Source organism: Tachypleus tridentatus, chromosome 12, assembly GCF_004210375.1.
Source record: "Tachypleus tridentatus isolate NWPU-2018 chromosome 12, ASM421037v1, whole genome shotgun sequence".
Taxonomy (NCBI): Eukaryota; Metazoa; Arthropoda; class Merostomata; order Xiphosura; family Limulidae; genus Tachypleus; species Tachypleus tridentatus.
Genome location: NC_134836.1, coordinates 33246487 through 33269911, shown reverse-complemented (window position 1 = coordinate 33269911; position 23425 = coordinate 33246487). Strand labels below are relative to the sequence as shown.

The 23425-nt window shown below is 31.3% G+C and overlaps 1 protein-coding gene across 6 annotated transcripts in view; it reads right to left on the bottom strand.

Annotated features, from left to right (window-relative positions):
- Window positions 1-23425, bottom strand: part of LOC143235540 (neurocalcin homolog) — a 119243-nt gene that overhangs the window by 68536 nt on the left and 27282 nt on the right. For 4 of the 6 annotated variants that reach the window (XM_076473783.1, XM_076473781.1, XM_076473782.1 and 1 more), the window contains exons 3-4: window positions 23261-23323; window positions 1513-1609 (exon numbers count right to left, since the gene is read on the bottom strand). The gene's annotated coding sequence lies outside the window, so the exon portion shown is untranslated. Of the gene's footprint in view, window positions 1-661; window positions 1610-15878; window positions 18898-23260; window positions 23324-23425 lie in introns of those variants that run through there. The other 2 variants (XR_013019276.1, XR_013019278.1) reach the window with 2 other exon arrangements.

The following is a 23425-nucleotide window of genomic DNA, read 5'->3' as shown; positions in this document are numbered from 1 at the left end:
AATACCATTGAGAAATTGTAACATGATATCAGATAAATGTCACATTAAACAATACTTGGAAGTGTAGTACTGTATAAAAACACCACTATCCTACGACCTTAAAGCGATTCGTATTCTTTACTAAAAACTGGCAGAATATTTCTAAAGTGTATTTCTATTTTTATGTAACAATATTTATAAGCTGCCTATCGCCATGCAAAAATATATCGTGACAGAAGAAGTCACGCAAGTGAAGCTAACAACGGTAGGTGGGAGATCGAGACAGCAAGGAGAGAAAGTACATGTGTCTTAAAAACATTTACATGCAGAAAACACGACTATATTAGCAGAGGGCATGAAAAGTACAAACATTCAGCTGTATATGTAATACAAATATTCTCACTTTTTGGAACTTCAACACCGACCGATCGAGAATATTGTTGTAACCGACGTCAGGGACCTTGTGTCCAATTTCAAAAAAGTTTGCATTTTAATTTAATTCTCACAGTATATCATTTATTTTGCGCACAGCTCTACAAACACACATAATTAGTCTTCAAAGCTAACTCATGCAACCAGTCGTAGGATGATTAGTTATGCGCATGTTTCAAGCCACAATAAACGTATTAAATATTATATTTCATGTGTTTTCAAACATTGAGTTAAGAGACACACGCACACATTTTCAGCATTTTTTTCATTTATTAAAACAGAGAATAAATACAACCTGATCACATAACATTTCTTTTATATCAAACTAGCATTATACATATCTAGCTAGTCTCCAGAAAATGATTTTCTACAGTTTACATATCCAGTTATTTTAACAAAATGATATTCTGTAGATAGCATATTAAGTTGATTTTCATAACACGAATGTTTCCAGTTTACGTATACAGTTGGTTTAAACAAATTGATCTACAGTTTACATTATTAGTAGCTTTTAACAAAATGATCATCTACAGCTTACATATTAAGCTGTTTTTCACAAAATGACTATCTACAATTAAATATCGAGTTTGTTTTCACAAAACGACCGTCTACAGTTTATGTATTCAGTTGATTTCAACAAAATGATTGCTTACAGTTTACGTGTTCAATTGGTTTTAACAAAATGTCGTTTACAGTTTGCATATCAAGTTGTTTTAAACAAAATTAATGACTACAGTTCGCCTATTCAGTTGGTTTTCCCCTAGTGGCCATGTTTGTTAATTTCACGAACTGTGTACTTGAAACAATTAACTGAATAAATATTTATTACTTTCATAATTCGTTAGTACTAACCTGTTATTTTGTTTTTTCTTTTCGTGATATCGTATTTTTTTTTTTTGCTGGTTAGATAACGTAAAATAAAGCTTTTATTATAAATTTTACTTTTAATATACATCCAGTTATAAAACTTTTGTTTACAATATAATTGTTTTGGTTGATAAGTAACAGAGTAGTTATTTTTAACTTGTTTTTAAAGTCAGTAGAGTTTCTGTATTTGCTTATTTTAAATTTATATCTGTAATTAAATGAATCTCTACATACCTGTCTGCAATAACCTGAGTGATTCAAATTAATCAAAATAGCAGCTTTATCTTAAATAGTTATCTTCATCAAGTCACTTCCAATAGTTTCTCTTGTTCTGAAAAAAAAGTAGTAATATATAACATATAAAACTGAATACGGCAAACAGTACAGCTCAAAATCAACGCAGTTTAACACGCAAACAGTCAGTTTAATAAATACATACAGGATTACATAAATAGTACACTTTTGTAAGCTATTATTTTCATTGTTTTAATGTAGATGTTCAGTATAGGAAGCATTGCACTGTCCCCCGAGGGGAAAGACAGCGATAAGTCATTGGATTTACAACATAAAAATCAGGGATTCGAATCCCCTCGGTGGACACAGCAGACAACCCGATGTGGCTTTGCTACATAAAAAAATCTACACACACGCATTACATTAAGATCAAGAGAGTTTTTAAAAGTAGTCCTAAAATACCTAGACAATTAATGAATGTTAATGATCAAGAGAGTTTGCGACATATCTATAAACAAGTTTACATTATAAGGTGAAGTTTTAAATTCAGTTTCAGTTTGCAGAATAATAGTCAAAGTGGAGTATTTAAATCAGTGATAATTATTCAATAACTCAATCGAGTATAGGTGAAATGTAAAAGTTTATTGTTGCATCAGTAGTCACTGTTATTTATTACAAGTTAATTTGTATTGAAAGCAAGAATGTTATTTGTAAACTTAGGCCTACAAATGTCTATGAGTGATAGTAACCTGTACAAAAGTTATGGAAGAAATAAACTAATTTGTTATAATTAGTATTTTGAATAAAATAATTTGTAAAAAGAAATTGCTCAACGAAAGAGAACACGTTACAACACCACACACATATACATCATCTAACTAATAATACTCTTAATTGTTATACGCACTGAATTATAAAATCTTCCGATATCACTACATGACGAGTGTTATCAGTCAGATACCAGATGATGCTATAACAGTCGTTGCTGGCACTATTCTAATACTCATATAGCTTCATAAGTATTAATTAACAGTTTTAAAGTTTTTAAATCAAGAAACTAAAATCTTTTCTTCTTCATATACTGAAATCACTGAAATTTAGTAAGAAGTTAATGTTTGTTCAAAACGTATGGCTATTAGTGAGTTGAATGCATTACTAATCTGCTCTTTTATAAGTACTAATTTATAATACGGCTTGTACATGAAATAATAACCTATCTATAAATGGCACAGTGCTGCATCAACTATTCCTTGGTTAATTTATTTCATAATGCTTTGTTTGTTGTGCCAGAAGACAAACTCAGCAGTGAAAGACCACTGCACAACGATTATTACTGCATGTTAAATCATTCTGCAAAGTTATAATCTGAAAAGACATTTTACTGGTAAGGGACATTCCAAAATATTCCAAAGCTTTTTATAAAATCAATGCACAAATAAGGCTTAGCAAAGGGGTAAACTGTAGCAGATAAGCTGTCATCGACCTGAAACGGAACGCTCACTTAAAGACATGCTATGATATAGCGGGTTATTAACAGGGAAAGAAAGATTACTTAGATATGGTTAGTAGTTAAGTATTTAAATATGCTAAATCAAATATAAACTTGACAACAAAATAAAATATCTTTCAAAATTTAAAATCGACTTCAACATAGAAGAAAAAAGTACAGAATTATAGTAGATGAGGTTTGAACTGCCATAACACGAGAATATTAAATCAGATTAACAGAAATCCTACTCTATGAGAAAACGTTAGGAAGATGAAAATATTTCAAATAGCTTGGGCGTATACTCCACTTGTAATAATAAGCATAAATCATGCAAAATTTCATTAGAAAACCTGACTGTAAATGTAAAACAATGCATAAAAACAATTTATTCAAATTCATTATTAAAATATTATATCAAACATCAGAGTCTGTTTTAATTTGCCAAAAACGTCTTTTTGAAAACACTTTTCACAGGTTAGTAAAGAAAAAGTAATTTTTCTAATGATGGTTTTGGGTGATTATTTCCTTATTAAATTCATATTTTCTACCTCATATCATAATCAACAAATTTTAGAAACCATCAGTTATTTTTAGTGACATCTTAATTTGCTGTATGTTAATGAACTGTGACAAGTTTTTAGATTATGAAATGCAGAAATGTTACATATTTGACAACTGAGGCCTAGAACGTTCTACAAACCAAGAGATGCAACAATACTTATTTAAGGAAACAAGAAATATACAAAAGGTTGTAGTAATGTGATATCAAATTACAACAGTTAAACTACACACACAGCAAAACTTGTCATAATTCTCACTTTTAAAATAATTTAATTTAAACAATCTTATTATGAAAACTAAATATCCATTAAATATTAAATCACTAAACAAAGTAACCCTTGCACTAAACAGTCTTGAATATCCAACATTTTGTCTGAGACATGCTACATGTATATATCTGAATCAATACTGTTGTTCTGTGCATTCAACAATCTAGTTTTACAAACACATCAACAAGCAACACCAGCAATCTTTCTAACTATGGTGAGTGACTTGAGTCCAACTTGTCTTCAAAATTTTCAGTCATTAACTTAAGCCTTTTGATAGCAATGATTTTGTTCTTGGGCACATTGCAGCTAGATATATAACTACCTCCAGTACTTTCTGCCTCAAGAACTATGTAAGTAACAAGTACAGTTTGAAGCTGAATAAACATTTATCCATAATTATAAATTAGTAATGACACAAAAGTTGGCATCTGATGGAGGAATAATTGGCTGAGTAAACATATATTATTTTTGGACAACAAACTCACTTTCATGCATTAATTATAATATTGCTGCAAAAGGCAGTAACACATTAGACTGGCTATGTATAATGCCATAAAAAACCACTTGCACAAATTCTCATTTCCTCCCCACATGGTACATCAAAAGCCTATTGTTTCTGGGCTCTGACAAAGCAACACTGTAAGGTGATGGTGTATAACTTCTGCAGCCTGTCCATATCCAAGATATTAAATCTAGGTGTCAAAATCAAAAACTTTAATTTTCAGACAAAAACAGTATTAATTAACGCGAAACACCTTATTTAATAAATTGTATTTTATTTTTATTTCAGTAAAGCCAGTAATGACTTGCTTGAATTGAGGTGTGGGCGAGATTAATTAACAAAAAAATGAAACATAATAATGCCTAATATTTTATCAACACCAGTTTCCATATCCAAGTCGTTTCACACAAGTATGCACCCAAATGTTCAATGTGATTATTTAAATTAATCACCCTATCTTAAATACAAGCAAACTGCTGCACTCACCAAAGATGATGCACAAACCCCATTAGTTGGAGCAGTTACAGCCATAAACTGCCATTAACCCTCTTGCATTTGCTGTAATACTAGTTAGAATAGTCCTAGCATCTGTTGATCTTATCTCATAACAGGAGGTGAACAATCCCACTTCTTTTGTACTGCTAGATTAGTTAAATGAGAGCACTACCTTTATAGAATTTACCTATTGCATATATAGTGCAGCCTTAGCACTACCTGAGTCCAGCCATTTTAAGTAATTATGAACAATTCTTTTGAACACTGGCAGGTTGATTATCCTAATACCACCATTAACAGCTTAAAGAAAAATTTTTTATACCCAACATTCCTACAATCAAAATTCAAAGTCGAGATCCATGGACATTATGGCATGCACTTATGTGGATTTCCTCCATACAGTGCTTCACCCTCAACTTTTAGATATCTTTTGTTGGCATTATTACCAAATATTATTTCTAGTCTAGAAGTATCCTGGTACCCTTAAGAACATTCAATCTTTTGTCAAGATGTTTACTAATTCATTTTTTGGTGTAAGTTCTTGTAGATAAGGTCCATCAAAGCCATTTCCAGTGGTCTCTTGTGACTCCTATCTGTATTATAGCTAGGCATTACTTGTTGACAACCAGTTCAGAGTCCTTTGACAACTATTCTAATTAGTCACATGATTATCTGACATCTCATCTATGTAATGAATCACATCATAAGGTCTTTGATGGTGAAAGAGCAATCTTTGCAAACTGGTAAAACTTTGGTTGGAACAAAAATTTCTTCTTTGAAGGTAAGGTGAAAATTGCAGACATAATCCTCATAATTTGCTGTAAAAGGACTTTCCTTGTCCAACAGTAGATTTATCCATGACAATGCCACAGTGCATAACCTAAGTTTAACCCTGCTTGGTACTTACTTCTCTATTGAAAGCAGGCATCCATGAGGACCTCAGTTTACAAACCTCAACAATGTATAAAAATAAATCATACATAACCAGTAACAATATACAAGATACAATTGTTTAACAAAATAAGAAGGAACAGTTAACCTTTTTAATGGCCAGCTTCTGCATCTAGAACAAATTCACTTTACAAGAAATAATAATTTTGATGACTTCTAATAAAATGTTCAATATTATATTAACAACCATACTTGTTTTGTAAATATTTGTTCTCTACCCATTCCAAAACCCAACCACCCTGTTAGAAAAATAAAACTGTCTTAAAAGAAGATGACTCCTTCCCTGCCCAAATTTCTACTTGTGTCCCATAGTTCTATTATTCTTACTGTTCAGTATGAAAAAGGATGATGCATCAATACTATGAATTCACTTTATCATCTTCAACATCTCAATCAGATACCCCCTAACTCTTCTTATTCAAGAGAAAATTTGAGAGATTTCAACCAGAGTTACATGACAACCCCTCAATCTCGTGTACCATTTCTCTAAACCCTTTACAAAATTTAATGTCTTTCCTCAGACTAAACACAATATTCCAAATGTAGCCTAACAAGTCACCTATACAGAATGAAATTGTAACCTCTTTAGACTTGTATTCAATATTTCTGTAGTTACAACCTAATATTCTATTTGCCCTACCAGTAACAATAGTACACTGCTTGGATGGATTAAAAGACTGATCAATTACTACACTAAGATCCCTTTTTTTTCATGATACTATTAAGGTTATTCCCATCCAAATTATACTTGTATTTCAAATTACAATAACCCAAATACATTATCTTGCATTTATTATAATTAAAACCCATCTGTATTTTATTTGTCCAACTTACTAAATGATCTAAATTCTTTGTGAATAGACAGCATCCACTTCACAGCAAGCAACATCCAAAACTTTAATATCATATGCAAATTTAAATACCTGTTGACCATGTTTTCATCTATGTCACTGATATAAGTTAAAAAAAGCAAAGGTCCTAGAAACCACAAGACTGAGCCTGAGATACCCCACTTGTGACATTAATTCAGTTTGAATGAGCTCCATTTTTAACAACCCTCTGCTTTCTTCCATCCAATGTGCTATCTTATCCCTCACATGTATATATAGACAATTTCTTTTTACAAGCCTTTTATGTAGCATCTTGTAAAATTCCCTCTTAAACTCCAAATCTACAATCTTACCTTAATCTACATAAGCAGGCAGTAACATTTTCAAAGAATGTCAAAATGTTTTTAAGGCAAAAATTTCCAAACTTTGTTAAATTACTTTGCAAAACATCTTTTATCAGGTTTTTCAAAACTTTTCCCACAACACATATAATACTATAAGGTCTATAATTATTTGGACAATTTTTATCACCTCCCATTACAAGAAGAGTTATATTAGCTAGCTTACAATCCTCCAATACCTGCTCACTATTCAAGGACTGAGAAAAAATAGCAAGTGGCTTGCATATCCTACCTTTAACCAGCTATCAAATGTTCAAGATGTGGAGTACTGCTTAAAACTTCAATAGTAAAAACCAAAGAAAAAGTAAAATTTAATAACCAAGTCATTTCATAACCATCAAATACAAGACTTCCTTTATCATCCTTCAATAGTCCTATGCCCATTCTATAATTTTGTTTACTGTTAACGTATTTAAAGAAAATTTAATTTTTACATTTTCAGACAACTTTTTATCATAACTCCTTTCTGGTATTCTAATTTTTGTCCGACCAACATTCTTGATCTTCTACATTCTATAAGCTTCTAAATCTCCTGTCACTCCAATCAACTTAAATTCCTTAAATTTATGATGCTTTTCTTTAATTTTATCTCTTACATTCTTTGTGAGCCAACCTGGTATTTTTTTTACTTACAGCTACTTTTTTTTTTCTATAAGGAACATGTTTACCTTGAAGATTTAAAAATTTTACACATCTGATCAGTCTCTTCAAATAACTCAGCTGCCCAATTCACAACAGATAATTCTTGTCGCATAACTTCAAAATTAGATTTTTTGATCTTTGCAACCAAAATATCATTATTCCTTTTCTCCATATGCAGCAAAACACTAAAGCTAACAGAGCAATAATCATGTGTATCCGAGTGTTCCCCAATAAATCTAAAATAGGATTGTTTCTAGTATGTTCCTTGACTAATTGGTGAAGAAAGCCATCTTGAGCAGTTTCCAAAAACCTATCTTTCACAGTTTGGTTCTTATATTTCCCAATGTGTATACCTGAAATTGAAATCAATCACAATTATCGCTTCATTAACAGCTGAAATATTAATCTCTTTGTAAAGTTTCTCAATAATTTCATCAATATCATTTGACAGCCTGTTACAAATTTCCACTAAAAGCCTTTTCCCTCTATATCCACTAACAGAAACCCAAATGGATTCAGTCTCTTTGCTATTATATTTGATATCCTCAACTTCAACAAGATGTAACTCATATTTTGTACATAAAACCACCTCGACTCACTCCTTAATATTCTACTCTCATTAAATAGCCCATAGCCCTGTATTTCAAAGAGATTTCTGTCATCAAAATCATCAACATGTAACAATGTTTTAGTTATTTTAATTATATGAAAATCCTCCATTCCAACCAGTGCTCTAAGGTCATTTGTTTTATTCTTTATACTTCTAGCATTATAACAGTAACAATTAAGCCCCCTCATAACAAAATCTGTACTCATTTCCTATGATAAAACTTTTCTCTGCCTCTTATTATTTTTGTATTTTGTTTATCCTGGCCCTCACCACTATCTATTCCTAGTTCAAAACTTTCTTTACAGCTGAGTTAAGTCATAAAAACAAGCCATCCCCTATTTTATTTAAATGTAAACCATTCATCCCAAAAGGCACCATTCTTCTAATTGAACTTTCCCACAAGACTAACCAACCAATCTACTTATCCTTACATAGTAACCAAAGCCTAGTATTTAATCCGAGTGACCTACTTCATCCCCACAATTAGTTCTGGACAAAGTTTCCTTACAAAACTAAGTTATGACCTTTATCAACACCTTGTACTAATTAATTAGCTCCTCTAATATATATTTATTCCAACATCATTAGCTCCTATATGCACCATAAAAACTGCATCTCTGCTATCCCCCTTTATTGTACCTCTTACTCTGTCAGTTATATTCTTCATCTGGCCCCCTAGGTAATATATTATTTTCTCCCTATTTACCAAACAAACTATCCTATCCCTATGCTTTGTCAAGGAATAACCTATAACCTTATTATCATCCACATCCTTCTCTCTGACTCTTTTTATTTCCTTCCCTCCAATAATTCATCTGTATCATGCAAGAGCTGAAATTTGTTGATCAATAAAAGTGGCTCATTACAAATAAATCCACTATTTTCAGCCCTAATAGCACTCTAATTTCATGAATGTCAATGTTAGCAGATGTATTCCTTGCATGTACAAGCTCAAGTCCTCCTGAAATCCTGCTGCTATTTCCCACAGTCTACACTTCTATTTATCTATTGACTCTAATGATGATAGCTTCCAATCTACAAACACTACCTACAAATTACACATCTTCATTTCTACATTCCTTAAAAGTAAAACCAGTCCCAACCCTCACCCAAACAAACATCACTACACCCATTACACAAGACAAGTTTTGAATGCTTAATTTCCACATTAGTCTTAACCACCGTATTTATATTTATAGCCTGAAAATAAATATTCAATACCAAACACCGGTAGCCTACTGACAACACTTACTTAGTAAGTTACTGTTAGTGTTAAGTATAACATTTAAGAACTAATTATGTTAGATTTTTTTGTTACTACTATGCCTTCACACTAAAGTAATAATGATTATCTTTAATTATACAGAACTTACAAAGAGAACTTTATTACAATTACAACTTACAATAACTGGCCTTTGTTGTATATGCAATGTTAATAATACAATGTAATTAATAATCTGATTTATATTATAATCTACCTATAATTATAGGCTGAATTTAAACTAATGAATTGGTTCAGGTAAACAACTTAATCCTTACATCACAAAACACAATAAACTAGTTTTCAGATTGTATTTACTTAAATAAACAATGTACTTATTCTGTTTTATTATTTACCAGTAATTTGAAATATACCTAAAATTTAGGTATATTTAGTACATGTAATGGTACTTTAGTCTCAGGCTAACTATAACTAGTTATTATTGTTATTTAACCCAAATTACTATAAATTATAATAATATTAAACAATTTTCAGAAATCTATAACAGCTTAACTTTTCAATGTCTTTTCTCTTCCATAGCTCCCTCTAAAAATATGAAAAATGAGAAGCCATAATGAGAAAGTCTCAATGTTTTAACCAGTATTTGTTTCAAGCAAGCATAAAGTTACACAATGAGCTAGCTGTGCTCTGTCCATCACAGATCAAAACACAGTTTCTAGAGTTGCAAGTCTTTGGACATACTGCTGTGCCACTGTGGACATGTTTTAACAAATGACTAAATGTTTTCCCAATTGTCATGGCTGGGTTTGATTGCTTAAGTGGTAGTTAACGCAGTAGATTAGTTAGCGGACTGACAATTAAAACATTGTTGCTACATATATTCTCCCAGTTGCCAAGCTGTATTCCATGATAAAAGATGTAGTGCTATGGTAACTAATTGATTATTGTACAGTGAAGAATTGTTCCTTGCTATACGTTGGATACAAGACATTGTTCAATTGAAATTACTTACTTTATTTAGTGATTTAATATTTAATAATTATTTAATTTTGATAACAAGTGTTAAAAATAGTTATTTTAAAAGCAACAGATATTTGCAAGTTTCATAACATAACTCCATAAAAGTCTTATATTGTGTATGTGGTTTAATTGTCCTACTAAGCTTTTGTATTACTGTTGACATCATCTTACTTAAAGGATCTACATTTTTCTTATGTGAATATTGTTATCACTAAAGGACTAGATTTTTATATTTTTATGTTGTGTGTTTTTCAGAATTATATACTTTGTGAGAAATGAAGCTGGCACATCTGGTGGTTTTCATTTTCTCATAAGCACACCATTTTTGCAAAAATAACCATTAGAAACTTTCTCCAGTTCATCCTTTGGAGTGCACAGTGAAGAGATCTATGGATCCCATTTCTTGCTCAGCTTTATCAGTTTACTTCTAGCAAACAAAACTTTTCCAGGTGAACTAGATCCATCATGACCATCATCATTCCCCAAAATATTTCCAGTAGGACAGTTCCTCATGAGATCCCTGTTAGATCCAAAAAATGTCTGATACAAATCTATAATATTGTCCTCTAAACATGTCTATATAATTTTTTTTGGCTTAATTTCTTAGACTGTGCTTTAGTCACAGCACACAAGGAAAACAAATCCAGATTCTCTTCATCAACTACATCATACTTAGATGAAACAGTGATTGGCTCATTAAACATTTTGGATTTGGCAACAATTTTTCCTCCAAGTCAAATAATTTCCAAACAATAATAATACACCCTTATTTGAGTAGGTCAAAATCTCCAAAGTCTCCAATCAAAATTAGTCCCAAAGCTAGATCTGAATAAATATTATGAAAAGGAACATTAACCAAACCACCCTCAATACTCTGAACAACAACAGACTCACCAGTGGCAGAACTTGAATCTAAAGGCAATATACCTTCTAACAACAATAACTGAGTCACCCCAGTATCATATGGGATATTTACTGATATAAGATTAGCAGAGTTATTTGTCAAAGACATAGAACCATCAGACATGAAAGGTCTAATTTCCTCCCTCACTACAGCAGCCTTTATACAAGTAGCTAAGTCAACAACATCAGGTGATCTGATGAATCTACATCCATATTTGAACACAAATGTACTGGGTGTTGCCTCATTTTCTTTTTCAATTACACATAATATGACCAGATATTTTAAAGAAATGGCAGACAGGCCTTGATGATTTTCATGAAGTTTTAATCAAATTGTCAGAAGATTTCAAACTATAGAAGTGGGATTTTTTGCAGAAGCCTGAACTTTATTTGATTGAATGTATTCAAGTTTTTATTAAAATGGTAGGAATTTCTTTTTATGAGAAGTGTTTTTGTGTGTTAAAGTGTAATCATTGGAAGGAACTGCTGCTTCATGTAGTGCTTCAACTTTATTTTCATCCAAGTAAGTTTAGAGGTTGTCACTTGTAGAACGTTTAAACTCCTCAATTAGACATAATTGTCTTAATGTGTCAAAACTATTGCCAACATACATAGAATTACACCATCAATCAAAACATTTTTTTTCATGGGCTAACTCCATGTATGTTTGATAATCATGCTTAAGATAACCTCAAAACGTTTCGCAATAATCCACCAGTACTACCTCATATGCTTTGAGAATAACTTCATTAAACATATAATAATCCATACAATCTTATAAAGAGAAAAAGTAGCATAAGCTTCTTGTGTTTTTCCAGTTAAAACACTTCTAATGACCACTTTTGGTGGGCCATTTCATGGTGTGGGAAACCTTCACAAGATTTTGGAAATTTGAAATAGCCTAAAACTGTAATTTGGATTTAGTAGTTAATTAAATTTTGATATATATCAAATTTACATTTTCCAACAGGACTGATACACAGTTTTCTTCCTGAATACAAATATATTTTAATATGTAAACAATAATATAATTTGTAAAACAGTTATTAAAAATAATGATTTATACATATAAAAATTTTACAAACAATATTGAGTCTTCTATTTGAGCTAGAACTGAATATTTTATCAATGGTCTATGATGAGCAAATGAATTTTGAGTTGATATTGATACAGTTAACTTAAAGGCTAGTTAGTTATCTCTCGCTGATCACACATGAATTTTTTGCAGCCAAAGTTATACAATGGTAATCTGATAATCCACTGAAGATAAATGGTTTGTAATGTTTGAAATCTATACCAATTGTAGCACACTAACAACATATGCCATCTCTCCTCCTGTTGCAATGGGTACCTTTTACAATCATCAGTTGAAATTTCAAGATCAAAGCATAGAACTGTTTTATAATCTACACCACACCAAAGGAGAAACATGATGGATCATTGGCATTCGTACATAAATATCTTGCAGTAGAAACAAATGAAATATTTTTAGATTATGTGGTGCAGTGTTTATAAAAGTGAAATTGTTATTACTTGATCATTAAAATTTCAACAAAACAGTATACCTGCTAGTTTTGAGTAGCTCATTTACATACTTAATATCTCGGTATTAAGCTTACTGGACAAAATAATCCACCCAATATGTAGAGACTAAGATAATTATCTCTATTAGTTGTTTTTTTCTGTTTAATATTAATGACTACCTCTTATGAAGGATAGCTTACAATATCACATGCTTTGTCTGACCTAAATTGAAGCTAAGGAGCAACATGTTCTACTGACAAATATGAAGTGTATTTACACAAACTCAAACACTTTGCATTAATGCGTGTGTTCTGTACATATATATTATTCACTTTGTTTACTTGAAGCAATGTACATAGCATACTAATAATGTTTAAGTTTAATACTACATTGTCTGAAGAGAAAACATAATTTACTGACAAAAAGATAAAACCTAACATACATATATATATATATGCAAGAAATAATAATTCAGAAAATTTCACAATATGAAAAATTAAAGAAAAAACAACAGTGAGTAAAGGAAAAGCTTTTGTATATTTATCCACAGCTATACAAAGTTAACCATCTCTAATAATCACAGGTAGGTCAGAGGAAAGGTGATTAAACAACAGCACCACTGCCATCTCTTACACTACCTTAATTGAATAGTGCATCAATAGCCTCAAGGTGTGGAATGCAACTTTGGACAATGGGAAACGAACCAGGGACCCTAAGATCTACAGTTTGGCATGCTAATCACTGAGCTATGCCTAGCTTAGGATAAAAATGATGAACATACTTTAAAAAATGTAACTTAGCAACAAAAGTACAGAGAGTATATGCACCATGAACTTCAATCTAATATAGGAGTTGCTACAGAATTAGTCCTTGATAAATTTTTGTTACTATGTATTTGGATATTTTGTGCACTTCTACTGAAGAGCTACCTGCATTAACCTAACCATCTATAATTTTGAGCTGACAGATTAGATGGAAGACAGTTAGTCAGCAGTACCCACACAAAATTTTGTTGCCAGACAAAATACTGGAACTTGACTGTCACTCTTATAACACGTTCAGTTTTCGAGTGTGAAGTGCAGTTATTTTTCCTTTTTTATTGGTAAGAGCATGTGAACTTGAACCTGCAAATCCAGCATGCTTATCAATTGGACTCCTTGATAAAAACTAAACAGAAAACTATACTTTACAGAAGTAAACTGTTAAAATAAAAACACTTAGAATAACTGCAACATGCAATATTGAAGATGGTTCATAGCAGCACAAAAAAAGGCCTGAAGAGTATGAAATTCTTGATTAAAATATTATCAGCAAACATACTGAATCAGTCACAACTTGCTTTACGAATTTTCACTTGAACTTCATTGCTGCAAAACTGTGTCAAAAACTCATTTAAAATTGGGAAGCATACATTTCAACAAGTTATGAAGTCTTAATAACAGAACAAAAAAATTCTCAAGTTGATGTAAAAAATTTTGACCTTAGCATAATCCTTAAAGACACGTTGCAACACAATACAAAAACAAGTTAGAAAATTAAATTTAAAAGTGTTTAAAGATGTTACTCGATAGTGCTTGATGCATGAAATTTAAAATCCAATGAAACATTGCAATACAATGGATATTTTGAAACTAACAAAACAGGTATATTTCACAGCTCCTATTTTTGAGAAATTTCTGATTTACACTTAGAATGACAAAAATGAAAATGTTCCCTGATTTTCACATACTGATCTTTCTAACATGTGTTTAAATGTATAACAAGTTTCGCCAATCAAGTCTAGGCAGACCTTTCACAAGCTTACACAGACACCGCGAAACAATGTCCAATTAAATGAGCAGAAACGAGACAATCAATATGGCAATAATATTTCTCTCTACACTTCTACAGCGCCACCTATTGTTACAAATCAATAATTTCTAGCTTTCAGATAAGTAAGCACTGATTTACACCTGAAAATATATGGCTTAACTTAGATATCATAGAATTTCATAACAAATTCAGTTTCGAACTACTTTATCTTTGACAATAATATATTATTCGACATTACACTTAACCTATTACCATGAAAAATTTGTTTTTATCTAATACGATCACGTGCTCCACATTGCGTTTACAAAATAATAGATTATGTGTACAATGTTTTATTGTATTTTACTCACTAGGAAAAACCTACAACTTTCTGGATAAATACTGATTTAATTAAAAAAGTGGTCAAATACCGATTTGAATCTCTGGAAAATAGTAAGAAGAAAAAATCATTCAAGAGTTTTCAGATTTCTCTGCGTAAATCTTCTATAAGGACAAAATGTATTAGAAGAATATGCAATATTTAACATCTCATGTTATGATGCATATACTATGTCATAATTCTGAATTAAAAAACACATGAAAATATTACTTCACAACAATAACCTATCTGGACAACAATCGCTGGTAAATCCATGGAAAAGAACATTTACGTGAAAGTATTTTCAACAAATATACTAATAATCATATCATTTATATTATCAGAATTATATTTCTATAATAGTTTGCATGTTGAAAGATATACAAAGGTAATATCCGTAATACACACAAAACATACGATGCACTTGAAATTCATAAATGATTTCACAATCCACTTCAAGTTGAAATTTTGACTCTCTCGCTTACAAGTCTGAAACTACGTCGTTATTAGAAAGATAATTTCGACTTATAATCCTGGTTGTAACGTCATAAAAATGTTAAGTTCAAAACAACTTGTGCATCTAGTTATTCCGCTTATTGTTTTTATGCAGTTTTTAGGATAACGATATCAAAAGTTCTTGACGATATATTTTATTTCTGCATATTATTTAATTAGATTTATCATGTAAGATTTCAATTTTGAGGCTCAAAGAACTAGTTTGTAGCTTAGAACGGCTGCTATGATGATTAACATTGTTATTGATGAGGAGAACTTTGCAAGTGGATGTTAGTGTTCCTTTGTACCTTTACTAATTAATAACCTAACATCCACTTACAACGCCCCCTACAATCCCGTACCGTTTATACTTTCGTTCCTAAGACGTGTCCGTCAACGGTCACATTCAAATTCTCTCTTTCTTAATCTGAAGATGACCTAGGAAGGTCGAAACGTTGTTCTCTCCTTATCAATAACAGTATCAATACTCATAGCAGCCGTTTTGAGATATATTTTTATTTCAAGTGGGTTTTTCGTCATCAAGAGAACTAGTTTATTGACCATATTTTTCGTTCCAAAAACAGATACCTTCCTCATACAGATATTTTAGGGATAACGTAAACTGAAACATAAATAGAGTATACAATAAAACATTGCACTTCAATACAAGTCTAATGCATAACAAGAATTAGAGAGGAGATTAAAATCCTAGATCAATTGGTCAGGCTTGTAGCTAAACATTTATAGTAAACTTCCAAGAGGATTTATCAAAGAGGAAAAGGGTAAAACTGTGAGAATAGTCCAGATGCTGTTGCTTCTCATTGGAATCAGGAATAAAGGGCCATTAAAATAGATTTGTAAAGAAATGTTATCAATCTTATGGCTATGCGTTCATAATTGCATTTAAGGGTTTTGAATTTAACACTGACTTTATAAACCTTCGTTCATCTGAATAAGAATAGTGAACTATTCGAAATTACTCGAGTTTTGGGCCTCGTTTGAAAACCATTACAATTTTTGTATGTGATCCTGTGTTATAACTTCTTAATGACACTTTTTGTTGCTTTTTAATTTCGCCCAAAGCTACAACAGGGCTATCTGCGTTGGCCGTCCCTAGTCATCACCACTCATCGTTAACTCTTGGGCTAATCTTTTACCAATGAATTGTTGGATTGACTGTACATTATAATGCTCCCACAACTGAAAAGGCGAGCATGTTTGGTGGTACGGAAATTCAAACCCGTGATCCTCAGTTGGCGTGTCAAACGCCCTAACCATCTGGCCATGCGGGACCTAATCAGACCTTACCAATTATGGTAATACTTCTCCATGCCTTTCCATATTCTTATATTAACTTTATTCTATCAAAAATGGTACGAATTATCTGCTATTACAATAATTTAAACATTGAAGAACTTTACAAAATGGTACAGTGAAAATGCATAAAACCACGCGAAAATATAAGAGACAGCTAAGTTTAATCTAAAACTGTTAAGTTATTTTACTGAAGTTCTAGCAACACAGATAGTGAAATAACATTCAAATTGGGATAAAGCCAAAAAGGTCATGTAGTGGATAAGCTTTCAAACTCTTTAAAATACAATTCCAAGAACAATGCCACCTCCACCTATAAACAGTTGCATTTTTTTTCTAGTAGCAAATATATTTTTGTCGTAGTGTAATCACTAACTATAAAGGCTTATTCCTTTTGTTACTCTGTCAAGAATGCTGTTTTTTTGTATTGCTCAACAATATATATAGTTGCTTAACAACAAAACTGTCACATGATTGATCGTTTGTTTAGAATTAAGCACAAAGCTACACAATGGACTATCTGTGCCCTGCCACCACGGGTATCGAAACCCGCATTTTAGCGGTGAGAGTTCCAAGACATATTGTGCTGTTGGAAGGCATCACCTGATTATTTTTAGGCCAATTATGGTGTTTATGTTGAATTTTCAATGTCCATGTTGATTTGTTTGAATTTCTTCTTAATCTTTGATAACTGTTGATATAACAGCAAAACAATAAACAAAATTTAATTCAGAAGTTTGATGAAATTGAGTTGTAGCCAAAAGCACAAAAATATAGAAGTAGTGTTTCAAAACCAAGCCTTACATTACGTTTACTTATTAGGCCTAGTGGTTAAAACAGACTTCAAATATGTCTTTATTACTAACTTCATAGTATCAGTGTCTGAAAATATTTTTAGTGGATAAATGTTATATAATAAGTACCATTTCGGTATTTTAACACGTTATCTACTTAAGTCTTAAAACATAAAAATACACGTTCAGTAGCACCAAATATCTTTTATAAGTCGACACTATGTTTTCTGCTTCCTGACCTACAATACAATGAAAAGGCTCAAGAATATTTAAGTTTCATTCACAGTGCACAAATACTTTTGTTTACAATATTTCATTTTTCTGCGTAGTTTTACTAAACAATTATTAAATAAATACTTCTTGACTAATGAAATAAGTAGAGTAGGTACATTTTGGAGGTACTGACAAATTTGTTTTAGTTAAATTTTATAACTTTAGTTTGTCATCCAACAATAGTTTCCTGGTATTTCTGGCAGATGTTTACAATAGTGTAACATAAATTGCAACTGTTTATGAGAAATTTGATGATATTAATTCTAAAATTCATATTGAAAATTACTGATCACCTTAGTTTTTGAGTTATGATAGATTTATTCAAAATTCCTTAAATATTGTGAAAAAACTTTTCTTTAATAATTTTACTTACTTATTGAAAGTTGTACTTTAAAATGTATAATTTACATGCTTTGATAAGTTTCTTTCATGTTCAGAGCATGAGTAACAGGAATCAATAGCTTAGTTTTCCCATTGTGCAAAAGTTCAACTTTAAAACTAATTTAAATGAGGCAATAGAAAGTCTTCATTTTTGAGAATGATGTTCACTGACAAATTCTTCTATCAGCACATCATCATTTGTACAGGAACAAAAAGTATCTTGCATGCTATAAAGAGAAGAAAGACTGATGATGACTCAGGAAATTGAAACTCATGTTCCTGGAGCTAATAAATTCCATCACTGGAAACTGGATCCAAGTTTCTTATGCTGCTTTGTTAAAGACAAGTCATGAATCAGATAATATAGCTTCTCTTGTGTAATCACAAGGAACAGTTTATAATGAGATGCCACATGAATAGAGTACTAGATGAGGATGATGAAGGTGATTCACTGTCTTCTTTACAAGATAACTTTTCTGTTTCCCAATTCGCTGTTGGATTGGGCACTGCAAGACCATCCTTATGAGGTTCTGGTTTCACTGCAGATAAAACATTTGGATATTTTATGTACTTTTCAGTTTTGCCTAAATATCCAGAAACATTACTATAACAAAGATAACAGTCAGTTAGATGATCTTGAGGCTTGTGCCACATCACTGGAACTGCAAAACATACTTGCTCTCTTCTTATTCACCACTTTGTCAAACCAGATGTGCAGACTACAGAATACATGTGTGAAGCCTAATGTTTTTCTTGGTCACCAATTTTACATCCAAAATAGTGGCAGTAAGCTGCCTTTACTTTATGTGTGATGTTTTTCCTTCGTGAAACTGTAATACGGTTTTCCAAAATGTAGCTAAAACCGTTTGGGTGATTTTTCCATTTCCGGACTATATTTTAACTGGAGGTAACCAGCACATCAAATGATTACAAAAAAAAAGTATGCTTATAAATGTGGAGTTTAAAATATTAAAAAAAGTAGAATATGATTATATCAGTTATGATGTGAGAAAGAAGATAAAATTTTGTTGAGCTGGGTGAAGTGAGGTGAAGTGACCAACTAAGTGAGTGAGTGAGAGAGAGGCTGGTGGGTTGGTTAATTTGGTGTTTTATGGCACAAAGCAGCTAAGCTATCTGTGCCAAACATCCAGTAAAAAGTTAAAATTAAAGTAAAATTAGGAAACTTATAAAAGGAAATTAAGATAAAATAAATAAAGTTAAAAAAAAGCATGAAACCTATGTTTACATCTTGTCCATAGCATTAAGAGAAAAACTACAGTAATACAAGTTGTAGAGGACTTTCTGTAGTATAACTGTAATTATCATTACTCGCCAGGAAGACTAACAGGTAAGTACAAAAACCACCATCAGTCACCTGAAGTTGGCCTTTCAGGTCCTGGTTTCGAGTTATTTAACATTATGGTCATTTTCAAAAAGTAAACTAATGAAATTTTAAGAGAGAGAAACATTTGGTTTGCCTCTTTTATGCTAAGTCAATGGGCTTCTCAAATGTTCTACCAGACTGAGTACATGAGGGTTTCATAGTTCCTGAGTGGAGCAGGTGAACATAGAAATAAAGCAAAATTGGAGCAATCTACAATTATATTGAGAACAGCATATATGAAAAATATAGTTGTCATTTTACACCAATGCAATACAGTCAATGTTTGAAGTTTTCAAAAATGTATGCTTTACACAATTTAAAAACATAAATCTATTGTACTTAGCTGATTGCTTAAGATTTCACATAGTGCTGATAAAATACTCAAATATTACAATAATTCAAAACCTAGAAGTGATGGATAATTCTGACTACACTTTTGAAATCAGCACCATCAAATTATTCAAACTCACTTGGGCTTTTTTTTGTAAAAGGTTTTTGTTGTCCAGTGTTATTTATTATCAAAGAAATTCAAAGTTTTAATCTATCAAACAGCATATTATACCATACTGTTTTCTGTACAAAACTGTATTTTTTGCTTCCAGTTTGAAATTGTTTTCTCACATGAATCACATCAACAAGTTTAGCTGAATTATTAATGGTTCTTCTTGCAGTTAGAAAGCCAGATAAATCATGAAAAGTATGGGGCATTGTTTTGTGTATCTCATTATTCTGTCATCTTATGTACATTACTTAAATTAATTACAAAATTAGGTGTAATAGGAATATTAGTATAGAAAAGGTATGCTTAAATTTCATCAACAACAAAAATTTTCAAACTTTGCTAGTTTCAGATAAATAATCAAAGAGTATAATATCTGACTTTTATTTTATAATGTGTACTTAAAAATACTCTTTGTACAGTAAGTTATTGATTTATAAACATGGCAGTGAAAAAGTCAGTGTTGGAGTATTCAGGGACATAGAGTCTACATAGATGTCTGAGTATTTAAAAGGTTTTAGTATTATTATCATGTGGGAAGATTAATCAGTACTTTCCAAAATGTTATTTGAGTATACTACAGAATTTGTGCAAACATATGAGAACATTTGCCCATTAATTTTGAATTACATTTTTTTAAAAGAACCCAGGTCAAACAAGATTAAACACAGGCCTGATGATGTAATGCAGGACTGACTGTGTGATAACAACTGTTCAAATCACACAGGATTCATGAGCAAAACAGAAAAGGCAGAATTAAACTAACTGATGTTATTAGAACTAGTGGAATCAAAAAGGACATAGACAGCAAGCAGCAAAGATGGATTTAGCATAACCAATGTTGTTATAACTAATGGAAACAAATATGACACAAGGATTAAGTAGGATCAGGGTAATCAAAACACCACTTCAAATGATGAAACTTAATTAAAATATTCATTAGGAACTCCATTTTCACTGAAGTTCTAGCATGTGTGTTTCACTCTGAGTGTAAGTTTCTATCTAGTACACATGCCCACGTTAGCATATCCATGTCTATTGAAAATGAAAAACATTATTCTTTTTTAAAAAGTGTCTTATAATAATTTGTTCGAAAGACATCACTTAGGTACTGCTGATGTTTCTTCTTGTGTTTACATTCTTACAAATCACAAAGGATACTTTTTGTAGTGAAATACAAAATCCATGCAGAAATGACATAAAACAGGAATAACAAAACATATGAATAATGTTTAGTATTTCTTTAAACAATTTTAATATATTTAAAAATAAGGAATTCCTAGAGGTTAGAGATAATTTTACAGACTTTATTTGAGTAGTGTTTATGTGATGTTGACTCTTCTGTGTGTTCCTAATACTGTTTAGTTGGATAATGCATGTCATTTGATTCACTTGTGTCTTCTCAATATTGCTTATTTGGAATAATACATCATCCAAACCTTTTTCATGTTTTCAATAATGTTTAGTTGTGATAGTGCTTGTATTGTGTACACCATTTTCTGTGTTCTCAATACTGTTTAGTTCAGATAACATTTATGTTATGATAAATATCTTGGACATTTCTCAGTATTGTTTATTTGGAATAATAATTATTTCATCTGATTCTTTTAAATTTTCTCAATACTACTTAATTGGGATGGTACTTATGCCATGACAACTCTCTTATTTGTCCTCAATCCTGTTTAATTGGGATAATACTTATGTCCTGATAACTCTTATGTGTTCTTAATACTGCTCATTTGGAATAGTACTTATCTCATGATGAATCTTTTGGGTGTTCTCCATACTGTTTAGTTGGGATAATACTTATGTCACGATGACTTTTGAGTGTTTTCAACATTGTTTAAATGGGAAAATGCTTATATCACCCTAAACTATAGTGTGTACTCAATGCTGATTAGTTAAGAGAATGCTTATACCATGACAATTCTGATGTGTTCTCAAATCTGTTTACTTGGAATAATGTTTATGCTATCTGACTGTTGTATGTGGTCTCAATGCTGTTCAGTTGAGATAATGGTTATAACAATTCTCTCTTCTTTTCTCAATATTGTTTAGTTAGGATAGTGATTACTTCTAGGTGATTTTCATATGTATTTTCAATACTGTTTAGCTGGGATCAAGTTGTTTACTTGGAATAATACTCATGTCACATCATGAAAACTCTCTTAGAAGTTCTAAATAAGAGTTTAGTTTGGATAATGCACAGTTATGACTCTTGCATGTTCTCATTACTCTTCGGTTGGGATAATGCTTATGTCACAGTGTTTTCAATACTGTTCAGTTGGGATACTGCTTATGTTATGAGAACTCATAGAGTTCTCAAAAGAATTTAGTTGAGGTAATGCTATCTCATGATGGCTTTTTGTTTGTTTTCAATAATTTTTAGATGGGGTGACACTTAAGATGAATCTTGTGTGTGTTTTGAATACTGCTTATATAATTCAACTGTTCTGTTTTCTCAACAGGGTTTAGTTGTAATAGTGCTTATGTCATCTGAGCCTCTTATATAATCTGAATACTGTATAGCAGGAAGAATGCTTATCTCATTTGACTCAATTGTGTGTTCTCAGTTCTGTTTAAATTGGATAGTACTTATGTCATGACAACTCTCATGTATTCTGAATACTATTTAATTGGGATAGTGCTTATGTCATTCAGCTCCTTTGTGTGTTGTCAGTATTGTTTAGTCGAAATAATGCTAATATCATCTAGCTCTCTTGTGCATTCTCAATATTGTTTATACATGATAATGCTTATTTCTCTTATGTGTTCTTAATACTGTTTAGTTGGGATAGACCTTATGATTGCTCTCTTGCATGTTTGTCATTTTGTCTGAAATTTGTTATACGAGTATCTCAATACTAAGTCATTTTAGTTTGAATGTTTACACATTTTAGTGTACTACTTCTCATGCTTACTCACTGTACTCTAAAAACACATGAAAACTGACTTATTTTGTTATATTCTATACAGAGCTAAAACACTCAAAGTGCTCTAAATTTGTGAGAAAACATACCTTTTGTTTACTTCTATACAAGGCTGAAAGCACCACTAGTAGCAACTGTACCCAATAGATGACCTAGAAAACAGTGGTTACAAAAGTTAATTGTATTTTCCCAGCTACTCAAATTAAGACTATTATAATTATTGTTAGACTTTTTAGCAGTTTTTGTCATGTAAT